Genomic DNA, 8,676 nt, shown 5'->3' with positions numbered 1-8,676 from the left:
TGTCTATTGCGATGTGTCAAGGTTGGGTTTGGGCTATGTGTTGATGCAGAACGAGAAGGTTATAGCTTACGTCACGACAATTGAAGGAGAATGAGCAGCTGTACCCTACCCATGATTTGGAGTTAGCAGTGGTGGTATTCGCATTGAAGGTTTGCCGGCATTATCTGTATGTGGAGAAGTGCAAAATATACACTGATCATAAGAGTTTGAAGTATTTCTTTACACAGAAAAACCTGAACATGAGGTAGAGGCGTTGGCTAGAGTTGGTAAAAGACTATGACTGTGATATTCTTTATCATTCAGGGAAAGCTAACGTGGTGGCAGATGCATTGACCCGGAGGGGCTCAGGACAGTTATTTAGTTCCATTCAGATATCGAGGGAGTTGGCTGATGAGATGGCCAGAGTGAGGATAGAGTTGGTGGTGGGCTAGTTGGCTAACATTACTTTGCAGTCGACCTTGCTAGAGCAGATTAAGGAAAGTCAGTTGGTAGACGCTCAATTACAAGAGGTTAGAGAGAATGTCTTAGCGGGAGTAGCTAAGGACTATTCTATTTCTGAGGTTGGTTTGCTACAGTATCAGGGGTGGATTCGTGTCCCAGATGATGTGGGGATCAGACGAGAGATATTAGATGAGTCGCATACTATGCCATACTCACTTCATCCGAGTACCACGAAGATGTATCGAGATCTACGGACGTTATATTGGTGGCTCGGGATGAAGAAGGATGTGGTGGAATATGTGGCAAGATGTTTATCCTTTCAGTAGGTGAAAGCTGAGCATCAACGACCGACAAGGTTGCTTCAGCCTTTGGGTATTCCCGAGTGGAAATGGGAGGACATTACGATGGACTTTGTGGGAGGTTTACCCAGGATTGTAGGGTTTAATGACTCAGTATGGGTGATACACTACAACAATTTTTAGTATATATTACATTAAAAAATAACACATATTTAGAAGTGTTATTAATGGGTTATTAAAAAAAAACACGGAACTATTGGCGCCATATGAAATACAAGATATAGGCGGCAAATGAATTTTTTTTTGGGTCTAATCTCTATCAGCCAAATTTTAATCCCTAAATCTAAGTTACCCAAACAATTTCTCTCAGCCTCCATCTCTCACTCTCGTCTCAACTCATCTCTCTCTGCCTCACGAAGTCACGCCGATTATAGCTTCCAGAGTTCTATCTCTGCCTCACGACTTCACGCCGACTATCACAAGCTTTTGGAGTTCTATTTCTCTCAGACTCCATCTCTCACTCTTGTCTCAACTCATCTCTCTCTGCCTCACAAAGTCACGCCGATTGTAGCTTCCAGAGTTCTATCTCCGCCTCACGCCGACTATCTTCGGTAATATTCTCTCCTCTGCTTACATTTTTTTTAAGGTACGATATTATATGAAATATGAAATATAACTTTCTGGGTGTCTCTCTCTTTACACTTTGGATGAAATCGATTTGGGTTATAAAAAAATATGGTGACTCGAGTGGGGTTGGTCAACGTTCTGACTATTTTGGAGTAGATTTTTTGAGCAATGGATACTTGTAATTTGTAGGGCTGACACTAATTATTGGTTTTGGTATGATACTTCATTACATATATTGAGAGTACTTTTAAGTTAAATGCCTAAGGGGTGAGAGTTTTGACTGGTTTCTGCAATGAGCTACAAGTTTGTTTCTTTTGACTGGTTTTATAATTGATGACACTTGCTGGTTGCTAATGCTTATTTGGACAGCTATTTCTGATCCTTTGGATGTTTATGTTTTTGAATGGTTGATGAGTTTATGTTTTTTCAATAATATATAATGGTCTCATAGTTTATGTTTGTGAGCATGTTGTTTTCTGAGTTTCCACCCCCCTTTCCTTTTGAAGCTTCAATAATATACGGGAAAGGATACTTTAGTCTCAAATTTCAGTTGTTAATTGTCATAATTTTCTTTGCTATTCGTGAATCTTATTTGGGTCAAGCCAGTTCGTCTAGCGGACTAGTGAAATGGTGGAAGATGCTTTGGACACTAGACCTTCCTCGTAAAGTTATATTATTTGTTTGGAAAGTTGCTCACAATTGGCTTCCATGCATGGTTAATTTACAGCAGCAAGGGGTTCCGTCATCCAAGGATGTTTTATGGGGTTGTGATTTTTTTGATTGATTTTAGGTCCTAGTTGTTATTGGGGTTGGTATATTTTGCAATTCGACTTGATATATGCTTTGCTTGTTTGATCCTATAAGCTTTATTGTCTGTGGTATGAGGTTTTAGTAGCACAAGAATGTTGATATTTTTTTAATCAATGATCATTTGAGCATGTAAATAATATCTATGTCTTTGTTCATGTAATTTTATTTTGATCTTATAAGCATGTTGTTCTTTCAATATGAGATAATTGTGACATGACTTTTTGATTTATTGGGTTCTCTACACAAGTTTCTAAATTTCTTTAACTCTTTCAGAAATTCAGAAAAGAAGACAAGCAACTTTAGGGAACTGAGGCATTTATAAAGGGATCTCATATTTTCATCTCAGCTAGGTTTGGTTCATTTGGCTATTTTTTTCACTTTCAAGGTATTCATTATTGTAGAGAAAATGCTCAAGATAGAACAAAATTTCATGGATTTATCATTTCCCTTATTTGTATTGATAATAAATCTGATTTTTTTCATCCTTTTAAATTGGAATACAAATTGTTTTTGGTTTTTTGTTCTTTCTTTGTGTGTTGTGTCTGCTTTTCTTTTTATTGTTGGTTTTATTTCAAACTGTTGCATTATTGTTGGCCTTTGATATTAGTTTTTCTGCTACTTTTGCTGCCTCTTGTCATTGTATTTAATAGTTTTGTTGTTCTTTTTATTTTGTGAGCTCTAGTTTCCAAGGACTCTATAGTGGGTTTGGATAGTATCTTGGTTGTAAGAGTTGTAATTTTTTTTAATGATGACTCATAATTAAAGGTCGAATGGTGTTGATAGTTTATTAATTGGTATGTAATTTTGCTTTCATTTTAGTGGCTTCATTGGATTTCAAATTGGAAGGAACTTTATTTGCAGCAGTTTGCAAGAGGTATATTCTCTTTTATTTTTGATAAAATATTTTGCAAATGTTTGAAGAGTTTGAATATCTTAGATAGTCATCCATAGTGAAGTAGGTCTTGAGATTATTATTATTGTGTGCTGCGATGATAATGGAAGGTTGAGAACTTGTGTGTCTTAGTGAAGTAGGTTCTGAGAAATTTGTGTGCTGCGGCGAGATAAGGAAGAAAACTTGTGTGTTGTTTGAATATTTTGAATTGATAATGATTGATGGTTGGTTAATAAATATGGCTGAAATGTTTTCTGATTTTCTGTTAGTTATTTGATGTATATCTAATAAACTTCAAAAACTCACAGAAATTTGAAAGTAGAATCCAAACCCATGTGGGGAAATGTATTAGAATAATTATAGAAATTGCTTCTTGCAATTTAAAAACTTGGGTAATAAAATGTAAAACATTTTGTAGTGCAAGGCCAGTACATAAATTTTTTTAGTTTGAATATATACATCAAAAACCAAATACCAAAGAAAGAGTAACATCCCATTAACAAAAGAACAATTTATGAGAAAAGGAAAAAAAAAACTCAATTGGAATATGATACAGGTTCTAGGCAACATGTAATTAGTAATAACCCCAAAAAAATTATACTACTCCTCTCAAGATGTACTGTAACTCACATGATATAGACAACAAAATTCTGAAACCTCAATGAAAAACATAATAACACCTTTAATATGCATATTTTTTAGGCAAACTTCCCCTTTTAACATTAGATAGATTTCTCCTCTTTACTCTACAAGAATGCTAGCCATTATGGGGAGAAAACATCTGACGCTGTTGTTTTCAGTGAAAACAAAGAAACAGTTGCTTTGCCACTTCATTGAACTTCCAATGGAAAAAACAATAATTTCAAACTTTTCATGTCATTTATTTTTGTTCCACCAGTAAAGAAAACAAACTGCAAAGAAGAAAATACTTATGAAAAAACTACCAAGATCCGTGAGTGATATAATTTACAAAACATCTCCAAATGTCAAGTAAGTAGCACCTAAAATAAAAGGCAAGGAACCTTTAAATGACAATACTTCATATTCCAAGCACTATAACCTTCTTTCCCAGCCAAGCAAGACTAGTCGACAGCTTGGTCCTTGATAATTTTGAGACATTTTAGTGGCACCCTCAGCATTTGAGGTGCCCTTTATGCTAAGATCTTCCTACCCATGAAACAAACTGCAACAGAACAAAATATAAGTGGTCACAATAAATATATTCGAGTTTGTTTTTCCAATAAAATCTATGAAGAGAAGAGAATAAATGTTAGTGAACTGGTATCATGGAATTTGGTTTTGAGATTGTTACCTTTGGAGTAAGATAATGAATAAGTTGCATTTTCAGCCCAATTTCGTAGGGACAAATAGGAGCTTTTCTCAGTAATATTATATTTATGTCTTATCTCTCCCTCTATATACTCATCAATGGGTTCTTACTCCTCAAACTACTACTCATCGTAAAACAATTAACAGTGTGACCCATTAGCTCAAACTTTAACTTGATCTTCAATACATGTGCATAACAAGTATTGAGTGCAAATGGATCAAAATGATTATGACTATAATCATCTCTGCTGATAGTGTTGTGAATCCTTAATCAAATACAATTGATCAAATAGCTTAAGAATAATCTTATAGAACTTTAGACAGAGAAAATTAAAAAACAGAGGTGAGAAGAAGAAGAGAATTTGAATGAAATAGCCACTTTCTTTATTGCTGAATATCAATCCACATTACAATCTTGAAAGCCTTCTATATCAGTTTGTTTACAAGATTACAGAGCTAATACAATGTAAATTGCCATTAAAAATAACCTGTACAATGTAATGTCTATATATAGACAATTATACTTAACTAACATTACTAAGAAGAGTAAAACTGTTAAGTTGTTAGTGACTGAAATGAACAGGTCAGCATAGCTGACCGAACCAATTCCTACAGATAGTATTAGTAATTTTAGAACAACCAGATACTGCAACATGTAGCAGCTTAAACTTTTCCTATATAGTAGTTCCTAGATGTTGCAATAGATCATTTCAATTATCAAGTGTAATTGCTCTGATGCATGGGCATATGTTATTTGCAGTGCATATAAGTAGACTATTATGGATTTAATAAAAAGAAACCCATTATAATTCATATACATCTTGACAACTACAGTTGCATCACACCTTATATAGTCAGCTGCTAAAATACTAAAACCAAACTAAATCACACCTTTATAGTTCAGCAGAATATTCATCCATAGAAGAGAATCCTCTGAGAGTCAAAGTAGAGTCCAAGCCTCACTATATTTAGGCACAAAGGAAAGAAAGAGAAAAACTTATAGTCACAATAGAATTAGAAATTTATATTAGAAAATAGAATCAAAATTATGATCCAGAAACATAAACATGAAGGAAACTGTCTTTTATAACTGTGTACAAAAACCATTATCCCTTCTCATAGTACAAAGACCAGAACCAATATATAAAATGGTTTTGAACTGAACCGGGCATCTTGCTCTTTAAGAAACTTGTCTCCAAGCATCCGAGCAAGATTCAAGCCTGAAGAAGAGGCAAAAAGTGACTACTTCTTTATTTAAGATTATGGTAGTCCAAAAACAAAAAAATGAAGTTTAAGTACCGCATAATCGTGTTTCCCCATCTCTTAGTGGCTCTCCTCTTTCTTCCATTCTCAGTCTTTCAGTATGACTAACTACTCTATGGTCCTCCGTCATCTTAATCGGTTTCCCATTGGCACTGCTACAATTAAACATATTCAGGATAAATTATCATGCTGCTGGTATAAATTACAATGCAGGTTCTTCTATAATTATATTTGGACCACATCTAATAAGTATTGAACAATAATAATTTTACAGAGATATATTTAAGGAAGACAAAAATAACATGATACGTGAAAGTAGTTACTAAACTGTATTAAAACATCATAAGTTCATTGTCATGATCATGTGTGCGTTAATGTGTTTCATCAATTGCTTAAGTTTATTATGTTTGAGTTTGTGATTTATTTGAATTTCATTGCTGGTTGGGTTGGTTCATGATATTTTAATTTTACAGAGATATATTTAAGGAAGACAAAAATAACATGATACGTATTTCATAACACTTGCTGAGTCCCCCACATTTGCACATTGTGCAAAGAAATTTTCAGCACCATCAGTCCATACCAGAAGCACTGTTGCAGTACAACCCTGAGTAAAACTAGTTATATTAGCACAAACTATAGCATTATCAACATTCATCACTACACACAATTATCAAAAAGATATCAAGTGGATATATGAATACACCATATATGTAATAAAATATATTTATGTTTTTTTTATTTTTTTATTTTCCTGCTTGCTGTGCACATTTATAGGGACGGTGACTTTCTTTGTAAATATATTTTGTACACACTAAAACAAGAGTTTCAAATAATAATAACAATACTAAAACGTATACATACATATGTATATGCTGCTAACATTGTCTTATCTTCTTCTCTGTTTTTCAAATAATAATAATAATGCAATACAGTTTTATGAGATTAGTGAATAGTAGTTTGAGTAGACAATTATTAAAAAATTAAATCAGAGCTCGGGTTGATTGTCTAAAAATTTGGATTTGTGAAATGTTTTATTCAATATCTATGTGTCTTTGAGTGAAGCCCAAGTAGTTGTGTTTCTTTTGGTTTGTGTGAATGAAGTTTATTTTTTCTATTTAGTGGCTATAGTTTAGGTATTTAATAAGATCTATTTAATACTTTATATTTTATTAACTAAAAATACCCAACTATTGTTGAAGCCATGTGAGTGCCATGGCCATTTTAATCTCTTGGGGATAAATATTCCCCTGTATTGGTTTTATTTATAGGCTTATTTTTTTATGTCGTGAATTTACTTATGAATCTGTGAGCACCAATATTTTTTGTGTTGTAGATTGTATGGTTAACCTCATCTCTTTCTTGGCAGGTACCTCTCTATTATGATGGGATTGGGGGCATACGTTTGTCATTAAAACTTTCTGACTCTAGCCAAACACCTATAGAGGTATGGATTAGTTTGAGTTGTAGTATCAATTATAGTTGTTATTTCACTAATATCTGCATTAGAATCAATGGCTCCAAATGCAAAATATTAGATTGGATTGGATCTGGAGAAATTGTTGCAGAAGGTTATTTTATTTCAAGTGACCCAAAGGATGAGGTTCACCATGTTCCTCTTGGGCCTAGTGCTATGAAAGTGGGGATAGATCTTGTGAGAAGGAATGATGCATTTCTGTGGAGGCCTTCAATAGTTATGTCTACTATAGAAGATGCTATAGGTAGTATAATTGCATGGCCAGCTGATAAAGATATAATTAGGTAATTAACTTTTTTTATGTACTCTTTTAGTTTACTATAACTTTAAGTTGAAGCATTAATTATTTAAATTTTGTTGTAGCTAAGCAAATGGACTCACAACAAAGACAAGTGCACAAAGGATGATGAATTGAAGTATGGAGCAAGTTTCACGCATGGTTTACTTTTGTGTTTCTTGTAATGTTTCTATTTTTCATTTTTTAAGTAAAAATTGTTAAAGATTATAAAACTTTATTATGTTATGCTTTCAAACTTAAGTTAGAACTAAGATCTCATGAAGTAGACACATTCATGGTTTGAATTAGTTATTGTTTAATGTAATACTTATGGTTTATCAATCTATTGAGAATTACATTTTATGATTAATTTTGATTTTTTTTTTTCAAAATACAATAATGAAAATCTTTTAATTAAAAAAAAAACATATAAGTATACTCATCAAAATAAAATTTAAAATTTTATTACTATATGTTATGATTTAAAAACATATTATAAGCGTAACAAATCTTTATGATTTATATAATATAACAAACTAAAAATGTTATCAAAATAATCAAATGTAACAGTTGAAAAGTGTTATGCAAAAAGTATAAGATTAAACTTCAAATTTATAACCAAATACTCTAACTAAATGTTATTATTTGAATATTATAGCAACTAAAAATGTGTTATTGAATAGTTTAAGATAACATCGAACATAACATTCGAATACTGTTATAGAAAAGACAGGACTTTTAATAACAGGGGCTATGTTAGCGTTTTCAAAAGCGTTATCAATCCTCCCGGTTAGCAGTTTTTAAGGGTTATGAATACTGTTTTTTCTTGTAGTGATAGTGGACAGATACACCAAGTCATCTCATTTTCTTCCAGTGAAGATGACACATACAGTGGATCAGTATGCAGAGTTATATGTGAGGGAGATCGTATGTCTCCATGGGGTTCCTAAGTCCATAGTGTCAGACCAGGACCTTATCTTTACCTCCAAATTTTGGGATAGTTTGCAGAAGGCTATGAAGACTCAGTTGAAGTTCAGCACGACCTTTCATCCTCAAACTGATGGACAGTCTGAGAGGACGATTCAGGTATTGGAGGATATTCTTAGAGCGTGTGTAATTGATTTTGAGGGATCGTGGAGTAAGTATCTCCCGTTGATTGAGTTTTCATACAACAACAGTTACCAATCAACGATTGGAGTGGCTCCCTATGAGATGTTATATGGGAGAAGATGTAGATCACCCATTCATTGGGATAAGATGG

General features: G+C 33.2%; 1 long non-coding RNA gene across 1 annotated transcript; it reads left to right on the top strand.

Annotated features, from left to right (window-relative positions):
• The first annotated feature begins 2,792 nt into the window (after positions 1-2,792).
• LOC133829125 (uncharacterized) lies at positions 2,793-7,315 on the top strand. Its single transcript, XR_009891552.1, has 3 exons — positions 2,793-3,051; positions 7,031-7,108; positions 7,200-7,315. It is a non-coding gene; the product is annotated as an uncharacterized LOC133829125 (long non-coding RNA).
• The last annotated feature ends 1,361 nt before the right edge of the window (positions 7,316-8,676 follow it).

The sequence above is a fragment of the Humulus lupulus genome, chromosome 4 (assembly GCF_963169125.1).
Source record: "Humulus lupulus chromosome 4, drHumLupu1.1, whole genome shotgun sequence".
NCBI classification, from domain to species: domain Eukaryota; kingdom Viridiplantae; phylum Streptophyta; class Magnoliopsida; order Rosales; family Cannabaceae; genus Humulus; species Humulus lupulus.
This window is presented reverse-complemented; position numbering and strand designations above follow the sequence as displayed.